General features: G+C 42.2%; 2 long non-coding RNA genes across 4 annotated transcripts; one reads left to right on the top strand and one right to left on the bottom strand.

The window, feature by feature from the left end:
- Positions 1-1,143: 1,143 nt before the first annotated feature.
- On the bottom strand, positions 1,144-26,489 carry LOC147342575 (uncharacterized). 3 transcript variants are annotated; one of them, XR_015157449.1, is made up of 10 exons: positions 23,374-26,489; positions 19,770-19,861; positions 17,788-18,280; positions 13,525-16,503; positions 11,703-11,896; positions 8,416-8,488; positions 7,813-7,933; positions 7,066-7,149; positions 2,152-2,461; positions 1,144-1,263 (listed from the first exon to the last, which is right to left on the bottom strand). It is a non-coding gene; the product is annotated as an uncharacterized LOC147342575 (long non-coding RNA). The 3 variants fall into 3 exon arrangements; XR_015157451.1 differs by lacking the exons at positions 11,703-11,896; positions 13,525-16,503; positions 17,788-18,280; positions 19,770-19,861; positions 23,374-26,489 and adding an exon at positions 12,468-12,730; XR_015157450.1 differs by lacking the exons at positions 7,813-7,933; positions 8,416-8,488; positions 13,525-16,503; ... (1 more) ...; positions 19,770-19,861; positions 23,374-26,489 and adding an exon at positions 12,468-12,713.
- On the top strand, positions 7,114-16,089 carry LOC147342576 (uncharacterized). Its single transcript, XR_015157452.1, has 3 exons — positions 7,114-7,254; positions 15,368-15,527; positions 15,953-16,089. It is a non-coding gene; the product is annotated as an uncharacterized LOC147342576 (long non-coding RNA).
- Positions 26,490-27,199: the final 710 nt, after the last annotated feature.

Below are 27,199 nucleotides of genomic sequence, written 5' to 3'. Positions count from 1 at the left end.
CAAGGACAATGGAATGTAGACAATATAGATTCATCCCAAAACTTTGAAACATCTTCATACCCTGGAATTAGTTATAGAGAATGGATAAAAAGAAGTGAAGCCTTCCTGGAGTGAACCCAGAAAAGGTAATTTGACATTTGCAAAACTCTTTAGGCCTGAATCCCCCAAAGATGAATTGTTTATTTTCCTTAGAAATTTAATTTAACAACAGCTGCTAGTGATATGAGAGGAGCAGGCAGGCTTTTAAAGATTAATACTGAAGTACAGAGAGCTATTATACCAAGGGAATCATATTCTGTAACAAGCTTAAAAGCAGTATCTTCCTTCAGTAGACATGTTTGACAGGGTTTGGGGCTGTTAAACCATTAGAATTCCTTATAATTGGGAAACTGCCTCTTTCACACAGGCCATCAGGTGCCCACTTGGCTGTACTTAATGGGAGATGCTGATGGAAAGCCACAAAGGCAGCACTGGGGTGACATTCCATTTAATGCCATCCCCAGACAGACAGAAGTGTGAGCTTTCCAAGGGGAGGCATAACCACTGGGCTGGAAGCAGGATTATAGTGCAGAACCGAACAATTCAGGAGAGGGTTGTACAGCCTGGTGACTTAGGATGGGGCTCAGTGGGTAAGCAGGGCCATTGCTGCTCGTGGATGGATTTCCCGTCCCTCTCTCCACATCTCTGCAACCCTACCCACCCCCTGGAGAAAGAGTGCGGATTGTGGAAGCAGTGCATGCTTCTGTTTGAGAATTTATTTAAGTGAAAATAAGGAGTGGAAAGAACAACCAAAGCCCTTGTGTAATGGCATGCAGAGCGGACAGAGGGCAGGGGAACACCTCTTTGTGTTCGAGGTCACAGCAAAATGTCACCTCTGTTTGGTCATCGATGCGAGAGCTGCCTCAGATGATGTCAAAGTCAGCCCTAAAAGTTTATTTCTGTGGATTAATAATTGCTTGCTTATTTTAATTGGGGAGAGGGATTTAAGGGATAAAATAAAGAGTAGCTGTGTAGAAATTGGGAGTTCCTTTTAAGAAATAAAAGAGAAAACTGACCTAAGTCCATTATGGTGACTGGTGGTTACATGACACTGAATCTACTGATTGACTCTAGAATCACCTCTCTGTCCCCTTTGATCAGCTCCCCATCACCATTCGTGGTCTTGAAAGGTTGTTGTTGAATCACGCGAATACACCAGGATTCTTGGCCCCCGGAGGAGAAGAATTCAATCCGGAGCCAGAGACAAGGCTTGATCGCTCAGAGCTTTTGTGTAATAAAGTTTTATTAAAGTATAAAGGAGATAGAGAAAGCTTCTGACATAGGCATCAGAAGGGGGCAGAAAGAGTACCCCTCTGCTAGTCTTTAACTGGATGTTATAGTCACTAGCAGTCTGTTAATGAAAGAAAGGAGTGTCTTAAAATTCAGAATGGCACCAGGCCCCTCACCCATAAGATGCATTTAGGGATAATCTTGGCACCAAATGGTTTATCCTGGGCCATAAAATGATTAACTTGAATCTTGAAGAAGGGCAGACCACCATACAAATAGTTTCATTTACATAGATTAGGGGGACAATATCCATACTGGTTTGTCAAGTAGGTTCTGGGCCAAGAGGCAGAACCGACTTGGAGACAGTTTGGGGTAAAGGCATAGTACATTAGCATAGCTTAAGACAAACATTTCCATAAGAAAAAGGCATTGGTTATCTCTAGACTCGAGAATAGCTAACTTCAGGCGAAGCCGGGTGTCATTATGGCAACACAATATTTTAAGAGAAACCTCCCTTTAAATTTGTGTAGAGAAGGAAAAAATATTGCTAGTTTGTTTCCTCCTGCCGCTTAAGAGAGATAAAAATGTCTGACACTTGCAGGCTATTTCCTCTATTTGGAGACCCCTGGCCTTCCTGCCTGTTACCCTCTCAGTCTCAACCATCTTGAACTTGCCCATCAACTTTCCTTCTTCCCTTCTTATTATCTTCCAATTTGCTTCTCCACTGCAGCTGCTATCATATGAGTACAAGCTCAGACTACTCCCAGTGTGACAGGCCAAGAAACTGAGAGATGAGGTTGCTGGGGCAAGGGATAGTGACTTTATCGGGAAAGCCAGCAGACCAAGAAGATGGGAGACTAGTGTTCCAAAGAACTGCCTTACCTGAGTTAGAATTCAGGCTTCTTCTGTAAGTATTTAAAGGGGAGGAGAGAGTGGCCGCTTGTTGTAAACATCTTGGTGCAGGAATTCTTTGTTCTAATACCTATCCACCAGGGCTGTGGTCACAATGCTACTGAAAACCTCCAACAAGACAAAAGTTGGCAGCCCACTCTAGTATTCTTGCCTGGAGAATCCCATGGACAGAGAAGCCTGGCAGGCTGCAGTCCAGGGGGTCTCAAAGAGTCAGACACGACAGAAGCAACTTCACTTTCTTTCTTTCAGAAGAATCTTTCTGTCTTGCAACTATTCATCTCTGTATGAATAGAAAAGTGTTATACCTTTAAAAGTCAAAGTCTGGAGAATGGACTAGCATACACATTTCAGGCTATAGGCAACATTCTTTTAGTCATTTTTAGCACAAGCAACAGACACAAAGGTTAGAGCTAAAAGGATAGATGCAGTATGGCGCCAGGCTTGTTCTTCCCTATTACATAACCAGAGATAGTTCCCAAAACGCAAATCTGCTCATGTCACTGCTTTGTTCACAGATTATAAAATGTTCACCACTGGCCTCAAAATAAAATCCAGACTCCTTAGCATGTTGCACAAAGCGTCTGTGATATGGCCTCCAGGAAGGCCACCAGTGGCAGGGCTAAGGAGGAAGCCTGCAAGGACTGTGAATTGTGCTTACCTGAAGGATGCTCAGGAATGTTCCTGGGAGAGAGAACAGGAGTCACGTACAAAGGGAGGTGCACAGAAACCAGCAAAAATGCCTTGAGTCGAATTTGAAGGGTTGAGGAGGAAAAGCCTGAGCCCCAGTTAGAAAGCTCTGCAGCAGAACAGACGGCAGTGGTGCAGAGACACTGGGCAAGGCGAGGGTGGGGCTCTTCATTCCCTGCCGCCATCTGTCTGCCCTGGCACAGAGGGAGAGTGAGGCAGGGGATGCCCCTCATGGCCCTGTCCAGCCTCAAACTCCTGCTGGCCTTCAACCATGCTCTCCTCCTGCAGGGGAAAAGCGTGCTGAAGAATGAAGAACACTGTCTCTCACATGGCTCTGTTCACACTCGCCCCGCTCTGGAGCAGACTTGGCTTTTCCTTTTTTCCTTTTCTTTCTTCTACCTAACAAACTATTTCTCAACCTTCAAGACATGGCAGAGATTTCAAAAGCTGAGTGTACCTTCCTACAGGCTCTGACTATTCATTGTTCCTTCTCTGTGTCTTGTTAGGACCTTGCACATTACCTAAGATATGACTTATCACATACTATAATGACTTGTTAAAGTGGCTGTGTCCACACTAGAGGTAAGTTTCTAGTGAGGGTATGTCTTGCTCAATGTGCTAAGTGTGAGAGAGAGAGAGCAGGACTCATGAAAGGCGCTCTTCTTTCTCACTGATTGAACCCAAAGAACTAAAGTAGAACTCTATATTAAATGTTTTTATTTTTCTGACTTCAGAACCTCAGGGAATGTCTCCTTCTGATTTAAAAGCTGTGCCAAAAATGTTCTTTGCCTCTACCCATAAGAGGGAGACCTGTGTAGAAGAAAAGGAAGAGGAAGCTAACAGACTTCGAAACTCTAAAGATATGGGGTGGATTCCAACTTGTCTCTGGAGCCATATTGACGTGAAGAAAAGGTTTTAAGCTGCTTCCAGAGAACAGCCTGCTCTGGGTGAGGCTGAGTAAATAGTAAAGGGAGCTGGAGTTGGATTTAGTACTGCTTATATGACAATAATATTTCCCTTGGGATGTGAGGCTACATATCTAGAAAGATGGATTTGAGAAGAGAAAGCACCTTGAAAGACATGAATATCAAAAATCTTAGGTTGATAGTTGTTTCATTGCTCTATTATCTTTCTGGGATGAGGAGAACATTTCACTGTGAAGAAGGATTCATTTTAAATAAATTCAGTTCTGCATGGCCATTAGGTCTCTACTAAGATAAAAGTTACTGTACTGAGTTGGAATTATAAAGGATAGATGCAGTCATGTTTGAATGAATGAACAAGGCAATATAGAAGAATGATTAAATGCTTTAGCTTTGGAGCCAGATAGATCTGGACTCACAACTCAAATCTTTCATTATTCTGTGTAATACATTTTGGTGCTATAATAAAAATTTTAAAACTAAGGTACATGGATCGGGGAAGGTAATTCCAGCTGAAAGTAGCAGACTACCCATCTAAAAGTGGCTTAAACCATACCAAAACAAAATGTCTCACCCAAGAGAGAAAGACATGAGAAGAGGCAGTACTAGGATTAGTGCTGTGACCCCCTGACATTAACAAGGACCATGTCTCTCTACTCTGTTGTGGGTTAAATCGCATCCTCGCAAAATGATATGCTGAGGACGCAACCCCCAGTGCCTAAGAATGTGACTTCATTTGGAAATAGGGCCTTACCAGAGGGAGTCAAGATTAAGTAAGTGGGCTCCAACACAAGATGACTAGAGTCCTCATAAAAAAAGGGAAATTTGGATATAGAAACGGACATTCACAGAGGGAAAATGTTATAAACAAACATAGAGAAAACACAGGTTGTAAACAAACACCCATCAAGACAGAGGACTAATGTATTTAAAGGCGAGGAAAGCCAAAGGTTGCCAAGAAATCACCAGAAGTTAGGAGCAGGCAAGGAAAGATTCCTGGACAGTTTTCAGAGACAGCATGGCCCTGCTGATACCTTGATTTCAGACTACTAACCTCTAGAATTGTGGGGCAATCGGTTTCTGTTTATTTTTTACTTTTACAATGTTGTGTTGGTTTCTGCCATACAACAACGCAAATCGGCCATAATTATATACATATCTCCTCACTCCACCCCTCTAGATCGTCACAGAGTGCCAGACTGGGTCCCTGTGCTACCCAGCAACTTCCCACCAGTTTACACACCATCGTGCAGGGATTGGAGAAAAGAATAAGGTTGAGGATGGCAGAGCTGCAACAATGTGTATTAATTTCCTAGATGTGAGCTGCCACAAATAAGTACGGTAAACTGTGGGACTTAAAACAACAGAAACTCAAAACATAGAAGAATGAATTTGAGTTTCTGTTGTTTTAAGTCCCACAGTTTACGGTACTTCGTTGTAGTAGCTCATAACTAGGAAATTAATACACGTTGTTGAAGCTCTGCCATCCTCAACCTTATTCTTTTTGCCAATCCCTCCACATAATCACAAAACAACTGCTACAGTTCCAGGCACTATATTCTGCCACATCCAAAAAAGGACAATTTCTCCTAGAGTGCTATTTTTTTTTTTTTTTTTTAGGAAAAAGAAAAAAAAAAGTTTTCTTTCCCAGGAGGAAAACTTAGCTTTAGGTCTCCAAGAAGACTTATTTTCAGGTCCCATTTATCAGGAATGGTGATATGCCCACACTCTACGTGCATGAGTGGCTGAACATGATGTCCACAATGCCAAGTATCTATCATGAGAGGCAGACACTGCTTTCAAAGCAAAAAGGAGAGGAAAACAGTTGCTAGATGGGCATGGGCAGCCAATGCCATCTGCCATAGGACAGAAGAATCAGATGGGTGACGACAGCTATCAAAGTCCCAAGTTTATTCGATGTTCACACTTTCTGTATTTATGTAGACTCCATCATGAAATTTTATGTTAAAGTAACAGCTAGCAGGACTTCCCTGGCGGTCCAGTGGTCAAGAATCCCCTTCCAACGCAGGGGACATGGATTTGATCCCTGGTCTGGGAACTCAGATCCTACATGGCAAAAAACACAACAGCTAGCAAAGGTCTATTTGACCATCTACTGTGCGCCAGGGCATTGTGATGGATTTTGCATGTATTTCCTAACTTTATTTTAACAAACACCTATAAAGTCAGTATAGTTATCTACTGTATACCAGGGCATTACGATGGATTTTGCATGTATTTCCTAACTTTATTTTAGCAAACACCTACGAAGTCAGTACAGTTAATGATCCCAGTTAACAGATGAGAAATCTGAGACAGAGAACATAAGGAAATTGTCCAGTGTCACACAACTAGTAAATGAACTTAGGCAATCTGATTGGAAAAATCAATTGATAAAACCTCTGAACATCTATCCTGTGAGATAGAAAAATATGTCCCTCACTAACCAGTTTCTCTTTGGAAGCTTTATGACAAAGTTGAAAATTTTCATCAAATGAAACAAATTCCCTTGGAGATTCTCACAAACAACCTCTAATACAGTTCTGTAAATTCCTTTCTTACATATATAAAAGTCCGTATTCCTCAGAGGAAAACATTTTCAGCAAAATTCAAAAATGGAATATTTAAAAACCAAATACAAATTGTTTTCTTATCAGAGAGGTTTGGTAGTATGGGAAACTCCCTAATTTCAGAGTCTTTGAATCCTAGCTTAATCAGAAAACATATAAATTTTGATCAGTTACAAAACTTCCTCACACCTAATTTTCCTCATCTGTGAAAGGAGTAGTATAAAAACTAATTTGTGAGGCGGTTCAGGGAAGAAATGAGACAAAGTATGTAAGATATCTGGGACTATTCTGTGTTGCAGAGTAGTCACTCAATAATTAGTAGCTCTTATTATTAGTCTGGCTTCCCAGGGAACTCAGTAGTAAATAATCCACCCGCCAATGCAGAGGACGTGGGTTTGATCCCTGGGTCCAGAAGATCCCTTGGAGAAAGAAATGGCAACCCACTCCAGTAGTCTTGCCTGGGAAATCCTATGGGAGGAGCCTGGCGGGTTATAGTCCGTGGGGTCACAAAGAGTTGGACATGACTTACTGACCAAACAAGAAATGATTAGTCCACATTAGAAAAGACTGTTTCACTCATCAGGCATGGGTACTGTCTTTGAAATTAGCATCATCTGAAGAATTTTTTTTTAATCTACATAATTTAAGCAACGGTGAATCAAACTGAAAAAAAGGAAAAAAAAAAAAAAAATCCAGGGACTTACCCGGTGATCCAATGGTTAAGACTCCATGCTTTCACTGCAGGAGGCACGTGTTCATCCTCAGTCTGGGAAAGAAGATCTCACATGCTGCACGGCACGATCAAAAACAAACAAAAATCCAAAAACTGCATTTGCTTTTGCACTGGAACAGCCCCAAGGAAGTATCGTCAGAGCTAAGTGCCATATTTCAAGGTAACCAAAGTTAGTGCTTTTTGATATAGCTTTACAGTAATTAATGTTGTCCTGTGGCAATAGCCTATGAAAAGTGGCAAGAACTGATCGATTTAGACTTGTATTTTGCAATATGAAAACATTGGGAGGTATGAAATAGTATTGGAGTTCCTGTTAAAAGTCCCTCTATGGCTTTGGTCATTTGGTCACTTGAAATTCTGAATGTGTCTTAGAAGTATGGTTCTTTTTAAATACAAATTTATTTCTTCTAAATGCATTTAGCATTGACTTCTGTGCAAGATTAATATTTGACTTGGCAACTATAGTTTGTTCATTTGGGAGTTGAGTAGTGCCTAATTCAGAGGATTTTTGTGAGGATTAAATGCATTTATACATACAAATTGCTTAAAATAGTGTCTGACACACAGTGACCGTTCCATTCAGTTCAGTTCAGTCACTCAGTCGTGTCCAATTCTTTGCGACCCCATGGACCACAGCACGCCAGGCCTCCCTGTCCATCACCAACTCCCGGAATTTACTCAAACTCATGTCCATCGAGTCATCCCCTTCTCCTCTCACCTTCAATCTTTCCCAAGATCAGGGCCTTTTCAAATGAGTCAGTTCTTCGCATCAGGTGGCCAAAGTATCGGAGTTTCAGCTTTAGCATCGGTCCTTCTGATGAATATTCTGGACTGATTTCCTTAAGGATGGACATATTAGATCTCCTATACATACTACTGGAAAAACCATAGCTTTGACTAGACCATTCCATAAGAATTTGTTATTATCATTGTTACTATTATCTTTGTCATCATTATTAATATTCTATTGAGAAATGAAATCATTTTCATTAGAAAATGATTAGAAATAAGAAGCCCATAGTGTTTTCTTTAGAGCGGTCTATGTGAATTACTTCATGATTATAATTTAAATGTACATGAGGAATTATTATCAGCACATATTAAGAAAGGCATAAAACATGAAAAAAGTCTGGATTATTTTGCCCAAGATAGATGGGCAGGATAAAAGAAAAGACATATTGCTTTTTCTCTTTCATTCCATTTTTTAAAATTTATGATTATATCCCAAATCTTCTTGAGGCCAAAGAAAAAATTATTACATTGGGGAGAGAGGAGAAGAGGGTGAGATTCATGGAAAGAGTAACATGGAAATCTACATTACCATATGTAAAATGGACAGCCAAGGAGAATTTTCTGTATGGCTCAGGAAACTCAAACAGGGGCTCTGTATAAACCTAGAGGGGTAGGGTAGGGAGGGACATGGGCTGCTAAGTCGCTTCAGTTGTGTCCGACTCTGTGCGACCCCAGAGATGGCAGCCCACCAGGCTCCCCCATTCCTGGGACTCTCCAGGTAAGAACACTGTAGTGGGTTGCCATCTCCTTTCCGATGCATGAAAGTGAAAAGTGAAAGTGAAGTCGCTAAGTCGTGTCTGACTCTTAGCGACCCCATGGACTGCAGCCTATCAGGCTCCTCTGTCCATGGGATTTTCCAGGCAAGAGTACTGGAGTGGGGTGCCATTGCCTTCTCTGAGGGACATGGGAGGGAGGTTCAAAAGAGATGGAATATATGTATACCCATGGCTGATTCATGTTGAGGTTTGACAGAAAGCAACAAAATTCTGTAAAGCAATTATCCTTCAATAAAAAAAATTAATTAAAAACAAACAAACAAAAAAAAGTATTACATGATAAAATGTTAGGGATTTTTGGATAACTTAAAGACATGAAACATATCTCATATTTAGATATATAGATATTCTTTACTATTCTCTCTGTGGTCAGGGGAACTTCCTAGAGGGTTGTAATTAGTTGGACATGAGACCATGGAACATGAGACCAATTTAGAAAAATTGTTTTCTGTCTCCCAATTTAGAAAAATTCATGAGGAAATGAATTATCCTGATCTTTTTTTTATGAAATGGGAAGTGGAAAAGTAAGTGAACAAATTAATAGTTTGATAAATTATTCTACCACACACATGCTCCTTACCAAAAAAGAAAAAAATCTGGTCACTTCAGCACTGTATACAATGCCCCTGATTTTTTAAATCATGTCCTGTTGTTCTTCATTGAGGCTACTTGGAAGTGTACAAAGCGAACTGCTTTTCTTTTTTAAAACTTTGCAATCTTTCTAATAGACTTCCCTTCCAGATGTTTCAGATGCTGTGTCATGACTGTTTTTCTCTCTGAACTTCTTGAAATTTGCTTCTTGAAGCAAACTTCAGACTGTGCTCGGTCTTTCTTTCTCCAGCTATGAGATCAACTAGCAAACATGACAGCTTCTACCCCAAGGCTAATCTCTTTCCTTTCCCTTCATGGTGAGGCCCCAAATATCAGTTCCCTGAGACATTTTATCTTCTTCTAAAGACGAAATTATCTAAAAGACAGTAAAGAATTTGTCAGAAACTCTTCTTTGAGCCAAAGGAGCGTTTTGACAAATGTTACGTGAGGCTCCGTGTGTTTTCCTGGTCAGGGTGTGTTGTTCTTTTCTGCAGCTGGTTCCTCATGCTTACAGTGGGCAGCCACTGTGACACCACTGTTCTTTCTCTCCTTCCGTCATCATGCAGATACACTCTAAAGTCTAATGTGCAGATTTCCACATTGTATACACTCTTGATACACAGAGCTCCAAATCCCAGGTTGAAAGAAGCATTTAAAAAAAATAAGACTCACACTTAAATCACCATATTCCAATCTTGAGCTTTAACTCAGCAAGTCTCAGTAATCCTTAAAAGATTAGTATTATCTGAGGTAATAATCTTAATTTCATAATTTAATATACATGTATACCTGGTCTTATCTTGTTTACCACTTTTTTTTTAAGAATTGAGAGATACTTGATATTTTTTCCTTTCTTCACTTTATCTCAATGTATTTTCACTTGCTGACTGCCTGGTTTGGCGCTATTTAATTGACAGATAAACTAATAGGCCATGAATTCTCAAAGCCCACAGTACATAACAGGCACTTGTAGGATGAATTTAGAGTTGCAGATTCAATGATATCCAACCCCCCTTTCACAATGGAATCCATAGATTTATAGTAGGGCCCATGAATTGGTATTCTAGGCAATAATTTTGACGCAGACTACACTTTGAGAGGTCCATCTAGTCAAGGCTATGGTTTTTCCTGTGGTCATGTATGGATGTGAGAGTTGGACTGTGAAGAAAGCTGAGTGCGGAAGAATTGATACTTTTGAACTGTGGTGTTGAAGAAGACTCTTGAGAGTCCCTTGGACTGCAAGGAGATCCAACCAGTCCACTCTAAAGGAGATCAGTCCTGGGTGTTCTTTGGAAGGACTGATGCTAAAGCTGAAACTCCAATACTTTGGCCACCTCATGCGAAGAGTTGACTCATTGGAAAAGACTCTGATGCTGGGAGGGATTGGGGGCAGGAGGAGGAGGGGACGACAGAGGATGAGATGGCTGGATGGCATCACCGACTCGATGGACAAGAGTTTGAGTGAACTCTGGGAGTTGGTGATGGACAGGGAGGCCTGGCATGCTGCAATTCTTGGGGTCACACAGAGTCAGACACGACTGAGCGACTGAACTGAATTGAACCCTTTGAGAAGTACTATTCCAGACCAAAAAAAAAAAAAAAAAAAAGTTCCTCCTTTACTGAGACAGGCTACATTATCCAAGAGCCTATTATTCCAACATCTTAAGCTATTGTCCAGAAATTCCAATGATTGCCAATACCATCTGTGTAGCCAAATGTTTGACTTCAAGACAGTTTTTCTCTTCTAAAATCTTATGGATAGAAAAATATGTTGAAAATACCACTTAGCATCCATAGCCCCTTTCCCTCCTTTCACTTCCTACCCAACATTTCAGAAAGAATCCTGTTTTCAAATGTCTTTAATCCTGAGATGAGTCAGCAAGAGTGGGAAATGGTTAACCATCTTGATAAAGTTATTCTTGCCTTATAGGATATATGCTTTGGAAAAACAACACATCTCCTAAATTATGAGGATATTTACATTCATCTGCATCTAAATGAATCAGTAGAAAGTTATCAACAGCCATGCCAACTTTTCCATGCCTCCTGTGATCAATGTCAAGCTTTCCTGTTCCCAACAGTGCTTGAAAATCATACTTACTGGATCATGTCTTTTCCAAAAGATCTGAAATCTCTAAGTCAGTGGTACCAAACCAAGTGCAATTTGGACCCAGGGTACATTGGCGATATCTGGAGACATTTGTAATTGTTACGAACAGAGCTGGGATGCTACTAGCACCTGATACGTGGAGGCCAGGATGTTGCTAAATACTTGACAATGCACAGAGAATAAATATAAGTTGCACTGATACTGTGAAACTCTGCTATACAAAACAAGCCTCACACTTGCCATGAATACACAATAACTATCATATGCTCTTTAAAAATTTTTATTATTAAGTGTATATATCCCATTAGATCAGAGTCGGACACGACTGAGTGACTTCACCTTCACTTTTCACTTTCGTGCATTGGAGAAGGAAATGGCAACCCACTCCAGTGTTCTTGCCTGGAGAATCCCAGGGATGGGGGAGCCTGGTGGGCTGCCGTGTATGGGGTCACACAGAGTCAGACACGACTGAAGCGACTTAGCAGCAGCAGCAGATCAGTATTATAGCTTCTCAAATTTTGTTCTTACATCAACTGAAAAAAAAAAAAAAAATTCACAACCTAATTATGTTTTACTCAATGGACTCACTGAGGACGGAAGCCCAGAAGACAGCCTTTGAGGGGCTGCTCCAAAGAGGTAAGGGAGGAGCCAGGATATACAAGAGTTCAAACAAACAAAAAGTCTCGTAGTTGAACATCAAAGATTGCTGCTAATTAAAGAAAACCAGACATCTCAAATTAATGAACTTAGTACTTTTCTATATACGGGAAGATGCAAGAGTCTGGGCTCCTTGAAATCATTTCTTTGATCTGCACCCTAGCTTCCTGGGGCCAGTATCCCGGCTCCTTCCTCCCCAGTCCCCTGGGCTGCACAGTGCGGGGCTGGCGGCAGTGACTGATGTCTTGATGGCCTGCACATCCTTGTTTACTGATGTGGCAGGCAGCGTTTTTTAAACTACGCTCCAACTCAGCTTTTGGCTTTCTGATAGAATCTTTAATTCCACACATACTTCTTTTTTTTTACTTTTCTGTATTAGAAACAGTATCGTGGACATTTGTGTTTCTGTAGTTTGGCAACTCTTCCCTTGGAAGAGCAGTATCTCACCTGCTCTGTTTCTGTAATTTTTAGTGAATCTGCTGTTCATGAGTTCCCTTCTCTCCTGAACACACGGTGACCGGGGGGCCCAAAGCTAGGCCAATCTGTCTTCTCTGTTGGGAATGACACACTTACGCGCTCGTGTGAAGGCACACAAGAGCACGAGACAGTTGTAAGGGCTTCATCCAGCGGCAGCGCTCATCAGTCACGTGCTGCTGGTGCTACAGCTGCACTGATTCCTCTCTCTGGGAACTCTGCAGAATCTGCCCACTAACTGTTCTCCTCATTTAAAATCTTTAGAGACCTATGCCTGCAAATAGCCAAGGAACCTACAGCGAAATGGAGCCAGACCCTGTGGTTCTTCCCCCACCATGTCATCAGTCTGCCTTTTGTCTGTAGAAAAACATGAGCCAAAGAATACGTTTAATCCGAGAAGTGAGAACATGCAGAAGCCAAGAAAAGCAGTCAAACAAGAAAAAAACAATAACAGTTTGGTCATTAAGAAAAGTCAAGGGCTTTCAGTACCCCTTCCAGGATCATAGATAATATTCTGAGCTATATTTCTGAGCTGTTTTGTAGATACTGAAACCCTCACCAAGTGGAAGAAATTAACTACATGATGACCAGACCATAATATAAGCTGCAACAATTCTGAGAACAGGCCTCAAAGAAATGGAAACAAACCAGCCCTGGACTTGAAGATTAACTGTACTAAAAACAACTAAGATGATGCTGGTCAGACCGCTGCTTGAGCAATTTCAAGTCACTATCAGAGCTGACTGTGCTGTCTCTGCATGTAGCCCCCTCCCTCCACCTATACACCCTAAAATCCCATTTAAAAGCTCTTGCCCGCTGCTTGTTGGGAGGAGGAACACCGCCTTTGGACAGGCATCTGCCCCTTTATTGATTTTAGAGCTAGGAGCAGCCAGACCCCACTGTCAGCAACAACAGGATACACTTTTCTTTATCACTGATGTGCTGATACAAAGAAGAAATATTCTCCCAGTTGCTTCACCTCCTCTTTTGGAAAGAAATCGACTTGAATTAGTTCACAGTTAGAGCTTACCTCTGGTAAGGAGAAAAACTTAGTATTCATCCCTCAAAGCTATGAAGTCTTAGCCTCATCGTCCACCCAGGGGAGTATTTCAGAGGAGCTGCTCAAAGGCGGTCTGCCTTCCAAGGGCATCAGCAACACCTGTGGCTTGTTGGAAATGCAAATCAGGCGTCGATCTGGGCTGCAGTGGTTCAGATTTAGTAGGTCTGGGATGGGGCCCAAGAATTTGCTTTTCTAACAAGTTCCATGGTGATGCTACCATTCTTCAGACCACATTAGAGCAGAACAAGGAGACCCTGTCACTTTTTTCTGCTTTTAACCTTTATCTTACCTGACATAAAGCTCAGCTGCTTTCGGTTGCAAATAACAGAAACTGGCTTAAATAACAAAGGGAATTTATTTCCTCATGCAGATTGAGTTTAGAGGTTTGAGGGCTTCAGCTGTAGCCCAATTATGTTGCCAGCTATCTGCTTCTTTCCAAGTAAATGACCTCTTTTTGAATATAACTGAAAACTCTAGAGCTGCCAGGTGTGAACATACTTACCAACTAATCACCACTCCTCAGATTTATCTCTAATCTGTGCATTTTTAGCACATTTTAGGGGCTTAATAAAAAGTAAATGTTAATCTCTGCCATTCCTCCTCCTTTGAGGATGTCTGTTAATAACTTCAGGGCTTCCCTGAGGTTTCTTTCAGTGGTAAAGCCTGCCAATGTAGGAAAGGCAGGCTCAATCCCTGAGTCAAAAAGATGTCCTGAAGAAGTAAATGGATACCCACTCCAGTATTCTTGCCTGGAGAACCCCATGGACAGAGGAGCTTCTCAGTCTATAGTCCACAGAGTTGCAAAAGAATCCGACATGACTTAGAGACATAATAACAACAACGTCTGTTATTTCTACCCAAAACAATTTCTTTTTTCCATTTCCACATCCTTTTGCCATACCGGAGGAGCTCCCATGTGCTAGGTAGAGAGTGGAGAACAGACATGGTTCTTCTTTGAAGAGCACTGCTGTCCAGCTCAGATGACTCTCTAAGTTTTCTTCGTGTGTATGTGTTAGTTGCTTAGTCACGTCCATCTCTTTGCAACCCCATGGACTGTAGCCCACCAGGCTCCTCTGTCCGTGGAATTCTCCAGGCAAGAATACTGAAGTGGGTTACCGTTCCCTTCTCCAGGGGATCTTCCCATCCCAGGGATTGAACCCAGGTCTCCTGAATTCAGGCTGATTCTTCACCATCTGTGCTATCAGTGAAGACCAAGTTTTCTTTACCTACTCCCCAAACCAACTTAGGGATCCTTGCTTCTCCAATCTTTCCTCTTACACACTGTATCACATTATACTGGGTATATATAATAAATGCTGTGTATATAGAAAAATATGAATAAATATAAAGAAGGCTCAATGACATAGAATTGTTACCTGAATGTTGGGTTTGCCTTTTGGTGGTATTGCCAAAAGACAGAAAAGCCAAATTGCAGAAGGTCTTTTTTACTCACTGCAAGTGAGGCGAACACTAGGGATCTTTCCCAGAGCAGTGTTTTCTCTGAACAGCAAAAGTGGGAAAGTTTAAGCTATTGGTACATGCATATTCATGAAGGGGCCTGGATGGTAGGCAGAGTCCAAGCTTCAGTTGATTGAAGTCAAGAGGGTCAGAAAAGGTCAACATTCCTTTCGATTCCAGTTGATCTAGTTGTTGGCATTTCGATTCTGCAAAATGGCTCAAGACCGTGCTTTAGGCTAGTCTTTACCATCAAAAGAGAACTGAGAGTCTTTGCGACAGATCTAATATTTTTGCTCTTGTTATTTCTCTTGCCCGTTAACAGTCCGTTGTTTATGCATTCTTTTGTTCCCTTAAGACCGTTTATCACTGAGACCTGTTCAAGACCAAGCATTATGGCCAGGCTGAGACCACCAAGGGCTTGGGCCCAAAGCAGCTTCTCTTATGTCAAGAAAGCCATGCCTGGTTCTCTTTCTCCAGGGACGACCCCTGCCCCACAAATCTACTTACAGAAAGAGGTAAGTGGAGGAAAATGACAATGTGGCCATAAAGGTTTTTGTAACTTAGATCAGGATTTGTTCAGCTGATACTTAGTAGACACTCTCATTTTCAACTAAGAAACACACAAGGGTGATAAAGATTGGGAAAACATAAAAATCCCATAAAAGAAATCATACTATGTTTTATTAAATCAAAATCTTAAAATATCTCACAGTTACTTGAGAAATCAATAATGTTGCAAAGTATTCTTTTTTTAATAATACTCTTCTGCCTTGGGATAGTTGACTATATTAACTGTTATTTCTCCATGTAAGCAAAAAGAAAACAGAAAGCCATAAGGTCCTGCATTGGACACGTCTTCAGTTGAATAGAAGTCCTCGGAAGAGCACAGAGCTGATTTATAACTCCCGCTTTCCTGGCTGTCTTTTCTTCTTCCATCCAGCCTGGTAAAGCCCCGTCAAAGAAAACGAGTGACTGGAACCCTGTGTTGATTCCGTGTCTACTTTATCTGGAGGCCTTCACGTTCTTCTCTTGTGCGCGTCCAACAGTCAGCTCTCAAGGTAAAGGAGAGTGTGAGAACACACGGCTGAGCAAATGGGAAATAAAACTAGGGAAGTTTTTGGAGAAAGGGCAGAAAAGGAGAAGCTGTCTCCTGCCCCCACCGCACCTTGCCTTTAGATTTCCCCTTTCTGTCCTCCTCTCCTCTCAACTCATCAACTCAGGCGCTGGCGTAGATGAGTGGTAATGGCTGCATTGTAACACGTTGCTGTTAATGGTAATGATGGAGAGTGTGTCTGGTGACTTGGACAAGGGCCAAGAAATTGCCAAGACCGTACACTGAGAAACAAGGCCCGTCCTTCTGCTGTCTGGGTCACTCACGCTGCGCAGATGGGCAAACCACACGTAACTCAAAGCGGTGAGACACCTGCTGGGCTATTTATCAGGAGAGGCTCAGAGTTGTGTGCGACCAGAAGTTCTCCCAATGTGGGGTTCCTAAGAAAACAGGGCACACAATAACAAATTAAAATTGTGTAACCAAGTGTTTAGAAAATGGCAAAAGAAACCCGGAAAATGACACATGTAGAAGTAATGACAGATACTACAGCCATCACAAAACCTAGAAAAATAGCATAATATTCTTATTAATAGACTGTCTCTTCCACCATGATAATGCTTTTTTCCCTCCATACGTATGTCCTATTACTGGTGCCTTATATGGAGCACTTTTATATAGCAAATAACTCTGGTCCTCTAGGTTCTGGAGCTTAAAAAGGCAATAAGCAACTCATGTGGTTAAAATGTATTAGGACTGTGCATTTAACAAGGCATATCAACATGTTAATAGTGCACCTAGGGAGCTTTCCTAGTGCTTCAGTGGTGAAGAATCTGCCTTGCAATGCAGGAGACTTGGGTTCAGTCCAGGTAGGGGAAGTAAGGTCCCACATACCTCAGAGGAACTAAGCCTGTGTGTTGCAACCACTGAGTCCACGTGCCACAACTAGAGAGTCCACACACCACAATGAAAGATCCTGCCTGATGCAACGAGGACCTGAGGCAGTCAAATAAATAATAGAAAATAAATAAAAATTTAAAAATAAAATTCATTATGGAAGAAAAAAAATAATGTTCCTAGAAGATGACTTGGAAGTGGCCTGCTACAGACTGAATGTTCATGTCTCCCCAAGTTCATATGTTAAATTCTAGCTCCCAATATAATGGTGTTAGGATGTGGTGCCTTTGGAAGATCACTGGGTCGTCAGGGGAGAGCCTGCAGGAATGGAATCCGTAACATTATAAAAGAGACCCCAGAGAGTCTCCTTCCCCCTGCCGCAGGTAGAAACACTGTGAAAAGACAACTGTGAACCAGGAGGCAGGCTTTAGCAGACATCAGACCTGCTGGCACCTTAGGCTCAGGCTGTTGAGCATCCAGAGCTAGGAGGAATTTCTATTATTTATAAGCCACCCCGTCGATGGTATTTTGTCACAGCAGCCTGAACAGGCTAAGACAGGGCCCAAGCAGGTAAATCCATCTCCTGTGCTAAGTGTACTCGGCTAGGAACTTGACAGTTAAAATTCAGCAATGATGTTGAGATTCTACACTAGCAAAACTGGAGACATTTATGAGGAACATGGCAATGTGGAACGGATTCTTGGTACTTACCTACTTTCATCTTAGAATTCTGATCTTTCTGAATGAATTGCATATTCAAAAAAAAGTGAATCATTTTAAAGTGAAAATTACAAAAAGAAACCTATAAGACATAGTTCTAGTCTTACCTTTGATTTTTTTTGTTGTTCAGTTGCTCAGTCATGTCCAATTCTTGGTGACCCCATGGATTCCTGCACGCCAGGCTTCCCTGTCCTTCACTATCTCCTGGAGTTTCCTCAAACTCATATCCATTGAGTCGATGGTCCCATCCAACCATCTCATCCTCTGTCGCCCTCTTCTCCCCTGCCCTCAATCTTTCCCAGCATCAGGGTCTTTTCCAATGAGTCAGCTCTTCGCATGAGGTGGCCAAAGTGCTGGAACTTCAGCTTCAGCATCAGTCCTTCCAATGAATATTCAGGGTTGATTTCCTTTAGGATGCACTGGTTTGATCTCCTTGCTGTCCAAGGGATTCTCAAGAGTCTTTTCTAACAACACAGTTCAAAAGCATCAGCCTTCTTTAGCACTCAGCCTTCTTTATGGTCCAGTTCTGACATCTGTACATGACTACTGGAAAAACCATAGCTTTGACTTGATAAGGTTGATAAGCTTCTTCAAATTATGCTGGAAGGTGGAAGAAAAGGAAAAAAAAAAAAACCTGAAATGTTTGATAACTATCAGGAATCTAACAGGGACCTCGACTACAGTTTCTGTGAAAATACCAGGGCATCTCAACTCATGCTTAGTTCTGAGCTGAAGGAAAGAGGTGAGAACAAGCAGGATAGAAAGGTGGTCAAGAGGGGCCACTGTGGCCTCAGGAGACCAGTCCATTCACAAAAGTCCATTTATAAGGCCCTGTTTAGAGGGAGAGTAAAGACCCAGGCACGCCCCCTGGTGCCAAGCAGGAGCTCTGCAACTGGAAGGTCACAGGAGGCCCAGCTGAATCAGCAGGACCAAGGAAACTGGAGGAGGAGTCTGCCTCCCAGAAGACTCTTAAAGTGCCCTGGCTTGCCCCCTGGGCAAGAACAAGTGGCCCACCAAAGACAGATTCTGTACTCAACAGGAGATAGCCTTCAGACATGGATGTGTGACAGGCTTCCTCAACACTCTAGTATGAGCTCCTGATCCACATAAACAAAACAATTGTCCTTTTAAGCCACTACCTGTAGAACAGTTTCTTACACAGCATAGTAAACGGAACACTCTTCTCCGTTGATTTATTTCTGAATCGAGGCACTAGGTGGGCCCTTTGAACATAAATGATTTTTAACATGTTTTTAGGTGAGTACATTGAGAAGCAGTATAACCGTCAAAGACCAGCAGATGCTCTATCTTCAGAAAGGAGAATGAATCCCAGAGGTGTCTCTAGTGGTAAAGAAGCCCCCTGCCAATGCAGGAGATGTAAGAGACGCAGGTTCCATCCCTGGGTTGGGAAGATCCCCTGGAGGAGGGCATGGCAACCCACTCCAGTATTCTTGCCTGGAGAATCCTGTGGAAGGAGGAGCCTGGCGGGCTGCAGCCCCTAGGGGCGCACAGACCTGCTGTGTACCAGTGCATTTCAAGAATGCCAAACTCCCACCACCGCCTCTGCAGCCTGGCTGTGTTCTACTCTCTTTCTTTCTTTTGTACACACTCTTCCTTTCACCAGGGGTATCTCCCCTGAATCTCACTCCTTCCATCATATTCCTCCCCTCCATCATCACCTTCTTCCTTATCCAACTCCCTACAGTATAAATGAGCCTCTTCTGACTGCACAGCCCCCTGCTTCTGCATTGTGAATGAGCATCACATTACACAGTAACTGCCTTTTTTCGTGTTTCTCTCGTATGATTATGAAATCATGAAAGACTTCCAATTCAAAATGAAACCGGATGATACGAAATGGAAAATCTTATACACGTGCCCTCAGAAGAATGGAATTTAAGAAGTGAGACTGATTTCTATACATGCCTGCTGTACTAAAAACTAAGACTTACCTCCAGACCAATGAATATTTGCTAAGAATCTCTCCCATCCTCAAACTGGTGAACTTCCTGCCTGGACTCTCGCTGGACTTCTCCTTCTTCCCACTTTCCCCCATAAATTCAGCCTTCCCCGATCCCCATGGACTCACCTGTAACTTGCTACAGCACGTTTTCTGTTTTGTTTTTTTTTTAACTTTATCTTCCTTATTGCAAGTGGATTCAGGTCTCCTGGCTAGATATTCTGCAGAAAAGTCCAGTTATAATTAGCACATGTTTTCTGAATTGCAATTCATCTGCTATTTCCAAACAAACTCAATTTCTGGTAATTGGAACTTGTTCCAGTTTACTTCTTTATTTAGACTGACAAAATCCCAAAGGTGTGGAAAAATTCTTGGTCAATTGTACTTCTAAAGCTCTAATATGCACATATATTTTGGTGTATAGTAAGTGCTCATTATTTTCTCATTAAAAGGATAAATGAACTGTAACATGCCCTTTATGCAGGATTCAGTTAAGGGACTCTTTAACCCAATTTAGTTTTTCTTAGTATGTGCTGGCCAAATGGACCTGAATCTTCATTCTATTCTCAGAGAAGAGCAGGACCCATTCTATAAACCAATATGAAGATTTCAGCTGATAAAAGCCACTGGGTATATTGATCTGGTCATATAAAGCCACTGGTCATATTGATCTGGCCCCTTATATCCTATAATTCTCCAATATAAAGGGAAACTCTACATTCTATTGGAGCTCACCCTTCATTATCCCTGGGAGGGACTGGTTCCAGGACCTCTACTGATAACAAAATTCACGTATGCTTTAGGCCCTTATATAAAATAGCATAGTACCATGAAGACAGCTCTCCAAATCTGTGGATGCAAAACTTGCAGATAGGTGACCACCTGGACAACTTGAGAAAGATCTGAGCTCTCTCTCCTTTGTGTAGCTCTTAGATAAAGCCTGGGCCAGTATGGGCCACACCCCTGCCCTGGTACCATAATTTAGATCTTTTGGTAGCTGTGGTGAAGGGAAAGTTCTAGCCCTACAAAGGCAATGAAATCACCAAGCTGACCTTGCAGGAGGCCAGGGAAGGGAGTTCAGTGGCCTGGGGTAGGGTGAAATATCACCTGGCCGAATACTATTTCTGCCACATACCTCCTGTGAAATGTGGGAAAAATAGTAATAACAACACCACAAAAGTATTTTTGACATTAATGAGCTGATGAATGGTAAAATGTTAATCCCCTTACAAATGTCAATTATTCTTGCAAGCAAAAGGTAGGTAAAACATAAAATCTTAGCAAAAGATGGAGTACTATCTCTACCAATACAGGAAATAAATGACTCTACCGTTTCCCAGCGGTCATGGGCAAGTCACATGATCTCTTTGTTCAGATATGAGATGGAGTCAAAAGTTGCATTTACCTGCAATGTTAATACATGTAAAATGCTTAACCTAGCACCTGACGTAGACTAAATTGTCATCATAAATTAACAAAACCCAATGTATACCCTTAAATGCACTTGGAAGTTTAAGCAAGGGAAACCTTACATATATATAGTTGTTTTTATTTAGTTGCTAAGTCATGTCCAATTCTTTTGCACCCTTTGGACTGTAGCCTGCCAGGCTCTTCTGTCCATAGGATTTCCCAGGTAAGAATACTGGAGTGGGTTGCCATTTCCTTCTCCAGGGGATTTTCCCAACCCAACCCAGGGATCAAACCCTGTCTCCTGAATTGACAGGCAGATTCTTTTCCACTGAGCCACCATGGAAACCATGTATATACATATAGTTTGTTTCATTTAGTTTTGGGTTTGGAAAAATTAGAGGAGGCTTCACAATGTATGTTGTCTATGCTTTGAAATATAGGTATCATTTTGACATAGAGAAGGGTCTCAGAATCTGCCTCTAACGCAGAGAAGGAAAGAGGTATATTTTGCCAGCTAGCTGTCTTTCTCAAAAAGTTAGATGACATTCTTTCACTGTATAATATGGTAGGGAAATGATAATGCAGGGAGGTGGGAAAGTGGAAGTAATCTTAGGATCTCAAGTCTGTCTAGCCCTTAGCATTTCACAACAGGGGACCCTCAGAGGCAATGTAGAAACTGGACCTAGAGCCGTTGTTCTGGGGGAATTTCAAATAGAGGATCAAAATGCAACGTTAAAATTGGTCAGTGTATCATCCATTCTGCTCTGAGTACTTGGAAATATGATAATTAACTTTTTCTAAGGGTTAGACAGACAGACACATAACACACACACAGAATTTTTACCCGCTCATCAAGGTAGGAATCCCATTCAGATTTTCTTACTCCACCCACACAGCCTCCCTCAGGCAATTTCAGCCCCTCCCAGAACAAGACCTAGCTTATAGAAGTGCAGTCCAAACAAATACTTTAAAAAAAGAAAAGGCAAGAGAAATGTTATTGTATGTCCCTGTGGGCCTAACCAGAATTAAAACAGCAGATAATTCTTTTGCCTGTGAATTAGAATGCAATAGGAAAAGGGAAAAGAAAGCCAGAAAAGGAAATTGCTGGCTTCTCTGAGCCATTTTGGAGGGCAGGACTCCAGGGCAGCAGAGATCAAGGTAGATGCTCTTGCCCTGCTAACCCGTGAGCTTTAGGACTTACTGGCTAGAAGAAGCTGTGGGTGAGGCGTTTGCTAGACAAGATTTCTCAGAAAAGTGATTCCTCAAGCCTTCAGGTTCTTGGAGGTCACATGAGAGGTCGTTTCCTGGTATCCAATCTGAGGACACCTGCCACCCCACCCCCACCACCCACTGCCACCTCACTATATTTCCTCTGCTCTGGGCCTTTATTGCCAAAGAAAGAATTTTCACTCTCATTAAAAGAAATCAACACACAAAGACAGCACCCTCCCAAACACCAAGTTTACTTTAATACAGGGCTAGAGGGGGACACATCCCTTTGAAAGTCAGAACAGACCTCACTGGAAAAAAGTATTCCTCTGAGTTCTACCTCTGGCTTTCTGTGCTGGTTCAGTTTAAATCCTCTGTTATCCTGTTGTAGAAAGCTCACTCTTACAAGTTTCTCTAATTTTCTGCAAAGCTGCAAATAATTGTTATTTTAAGTCCTCCTGGTCCACGGAATCTAAATATACAAATGAAAAGACCGTTAGGGATTACCTGAGGTTGTTCAGCCCCTTCTGATATGACCAGAGACTTGACTTCCCCAAGCAGCTGAGCTCAGAGAGACCCTCAGAGAAAGATGCTGTGACCCTCTCTGGGCTGACGTCAGGGCTCCAGACCTCCAAACCCAACTCTTTGCGCTCTATGATAAAGCCTTCTTGTGTTCCTGACTCCTTGTATTAAGGCTTCTCTTGTGCCTGCCTACATCCAGCCAGAGGGCTGAGAGCATCTAAAACTTATCTTGGATTTCAATATCAATATTCACTTTTTCATGAAAGAAGATTTGTGCCTTACTTGGAGGATTTTAGACACTTCCCATGAATGTGATTAGAAAGAGGGGGTTAAGAAAAAGCCTCAAAATTTCATTAGGAAAGCATTTACTCACTTGGTGCAAACATAAAGCAGAACGTGGATGAGATTGAGAAATGAAGTATTTGTTATCAGATCAATAAGCAAGGAGGTCACAGTCATCAGGGATTCCCGTCCTCCAGGGCGCTCAGGAAGGAGAAGAATACCTGCACAGATCTGGCAGCTGCAAGGCTGCAGCCACTCCCTGCAGGGCGTCCTGAAGGACTCAGGATGTGAAAAATCACTGGATACTCACCCCAGCTGAGATGATGAAAGCAATGATTTCAGGGAGCAGACTCCTGCATCTTCTCACACATAAAAAAGTGCTAAACTCCTTAACTTGAGATATCTAGGTTTCTTTAATTCACAACAATCTCTTGATGTTCAGGCTACCAGTCCTTTGTTACTAACTTCTGGCTCAGACGGTAAAGCGTTTGCCTACAATGCGGGAGACTTGGGTTCGATCCCTGGGTCAGGAAGATACCCTGGAGGAGGAAATGGCAACCCACTCCAGTACTCTTGCCTGGAAAATCGCATGGACGGAGAATCCTGTTAGGCTACAGTCCATGGGGGCACAAAGAGTCAGACACCACTTCACTTCACTTCTATATAACCTGACCCCTTACTTCCCACCCGCCGTTCCTCGGAGCAATTCTCTCGGGATTACTTGAGATGCTGTCTGTTGGCCTTGAAGTCCTAAAAATTCCTACCAAATAAAACATAACTCTCAGTTTTTAGGTTGTGATTATTTTTTAAGTCAACAAAGTAAAAACATGAGCCAAAGAAGAGCTCAGGAATTTATTCCTCCCTGTGCTCATGTCCCTCCTTAGCACGGACAGCCAGGCTGCTCCTAACCGCTAGCAAACTCGTGCTGGCACCCTGCTGGCATGACATACTTAGGTGCTTTGCTTTCTCTCTTAACTCCTGACTGTCTTTATGCCAGTTGGAAAGTCTGCTGTTATAAAAACTAAACATGACTCAGAAAAAGCCAAACATCTCACACACACACACACACACACACACACACACAAAACCCTCCTGTCTCTTTCCAAGTCACATCACTGCACAGCCTGCTCTCTGACTGCCCATGACACCAGAGTTGCTCATCTGGTCTTGTCTGCCACGTACGTTGGTGGGTCCTCCTCCAGAGTCTCTCAGGCCCTCTGCTGTTTCCAGTCTCCCCACAGCTTAGTTTCCAGCAGGAGGGAAGCATTTTCTAACTCTGACTGTCTCCTTTGGGCTTGCAGAAGTGAGACCCAAGCCAAATTATGAAATCGTCCAAGGTCTTTGGGTCTTAGCCTTCCCATGCCCTTTGATACTTTTCTTCCAGTTGGAAAATTATGCAGGCATATTATATAGGCACCTAAGTACACTTTCTTAAATAAGTTATAGTGTTGCTAATTTAACAATATAGTATAACACAGGCAGAATGGGAAATAAGCCATAAACAATTCTCAACTATCCCTAAAATATTTTTCTCCATTCTCACTACATTGTTCTGGTCCAGACCTTCATTGTCTTTTACTTGGACGCTAGCGTCCTGACAAATTTCCATGCTTCCTGTCTGCTTCTAACCTCTTTACACTATGCATTCCACACTGCCACCCACTGTAATCTATAGAAATGAAGGTCTGACTATATGAATCCTCTGCTTAAATGCCTCTGTACTTAGAGGATAAAAGCTAAGATTCATAGCATGGCTTCTAATTCCCATCTCCTAGTGTGACCCAGGATGCACTTCAGGTGACAAGAGCTGACCACTCCAGTGTGTGCACACCTCGGGTCCTTCTCCCGAATGCCATTCACTAAGGTCTTTCCTAAAGAGCTTTTTATCCTTCAAAGCTAAGCATAGAGATTCTACCCAGTCAACATTTAATTCAGAAACATCCATTCCCATAACATCCTATGTATAACTTATTCCTAGCATTTGACATCTTGTATTTTTCTTAAAACATGTTGGGCTGCTTTACTATTTATAAAATGTATTTCTTGCAGAAAATTTGAAAAATACGGGGAAATGGGAAAACAAAGCCAAATGAAAGCATCTAGAGGTATTCTACTAATGTTTTGAGGTATATTTTCTAATGTTTGGCTCTATGAATATATTTGTACTTTTTCTCTCTTGCTCCCTTTCACGCAGCACACACATATTCACCAAAACACCTGCTTGTCAATCGAACATATTTTGTAATCACTTTTATTTTCCACTTAAAAATACATTAGGAGCTTTGTTCTGTATCCTTAAGTGTTCATAGAGTAAGCTCCATGATGGGAATGTGTGTGTTAAGCAGACATGGACAGACATTTAGATGAATGAATAGGCTCCCAAGAAATATTTGTTGAACTAATTTAATAAAGAAAACAATGAAAGGAAAGAGAGAGAGAAAAAAAAAGAATATGAGAAGAACTAGAGCACATGGATGGTAGACAGACAAAGAGAGGAAGGTGGATCATCTGAACAGGGCTTTCATGAGGTTTAAAGTTTTTATCTACTTTGTCTTTGATTCCTGCAATAGCCTGCTGAAGTAGCTATAATAGTTATTTACAAATCAGAAAAGGGAAACTCAGAAAGGTTAAGTGACTTGCCCTGGCTTGTGGGCTTAATAAGTGGCAGAACTAGTTGTGGGAATCCATAAACTATATTTATCTTACTCCACATGACTTCTGGAAAAACAAGAGCAATAACAAAGGCCCTGCTGAGGTCTGGGAGCTCGGAGCAGTGGGTGTCCCTGCCCCCTGGAGTGGTGCCCTACACGTAGCTGGTGCTGTGAGTAACTGAGATGAGAAAGAACAAGCAAGCATATGTTGGTCAGTGTCTGGGGCTCGCCACCCTCAAGCCACTCTTCCTGCTCGCCGGCTTCCCTGACTGACGAAGCCGGGGATCCTGAATGCCTGGTCCCAGGCTGTGCCGTGTTCCTCATGCTCCATAAGCGCAAGCTCTGTTAAACAGTTCACTGGTTCCCTTTGCTCTTGGAAAATAGTCTCCTGGCTTAAAATGCTCTTCACGATCAGACTCACCTCATCTCGTCTTTCAGTCTCTTCTCTCTTCTCCTCACACATTCCATTTCCTTCTCCAGGGGATCTTCCAGACCCAAGGATGGAACCCCAGTCTCCTGCACTGCAGGCGAACTCTTTACAGACTAAGCCACCAGGGAAGCTCCCTTGTCCATTCCAAACACCTCTAAATCCCTGAAAGTGTTGGCATATTCTTCCCCACCCTGCTCTTCTTTAGTAGCTATTACTCTGATCCTTTCTTTACTGACTGTATTACTTTTGTATTGATGTGTAATGAATTATCACACATGTAGCAGTTTTACACAAGCCTCACTGTTTCTCTAGGTCAGATGTCTGGAATGGTATGGCTTGGTTCTCTTCTTAACGTCTCACTGGGTTAAAATCAAAGTATTGGCCAGGACTGGGTTCTCATTGGCAGCTGAGGGAGGTTCCTCTTTCAGACTTACTGGTTATTGACAGAATTCAGCTTCTGGCGGTTAGAGGACAGTGGTTGCCATTTCCCTGTGACATGATTCCCCTCCTCCTCAAACAAACAACAGAACCTCAGATCTTTTCTGTGCTTTGAACCTCTGTGGTTTCTGCTTCTGCCTCCCTCTTCTGTTTTAAGGGTTCATGTGATTACATTACACACACTTGGATAACCAAGGATAACCTCTCTGTCTAAAGGCCATCTAATTAATAATTTTTAAAAAATTTTTCCGGCCTTGCCATGACTTGCAGGATCTTAGTCCCCCGACCAGGGATTGAACCTGAGCCCCTGACAGGAAAAGTGAAAAGTCCTAACCACTTGACCACCAGGGAATTCCTGGTCTTCTGCTTTATAAAACCAGTGAGATCTACAAAGTCCTGTTACCATGTATCATAACATATTCATTGTCATAACAACCACATGGTGAAGGTTATGGGGGTCAAATTTCTGCCTACCCCACTGATCACTCCTTTGGCTTCGTGTCCTCATAGGAACCACGCCCATTCACTTCTGGACTATACGCTTCATGAGGGCAGTGACTGCCTCTATTTCACAAGTCAGCAATGCGCTGGAGCCAGCCTATATCAACTAACAGGGC

This window comes from Bos grunniens, chromosome 29 (genome assembly GCF_055505025.1).
Source record: "Bos grunniens cultivar Pamir isolate PY7600 chromosome 29, Bosgru_T2T1.0, whole genome shotgun sequence".
In the NCBI taxonomy this organism is placed as follows: domain Eukaryota; kingdom Metazoa; phylum Chordata; class Mammalia; order Artiodactyla; family Bovidae; genus Bos; species Bos grunniens.
Note: the sequence above shows the minus strand (reverse complement) of the source record. Positions and strands in the feature narration are given on the sequence as shown.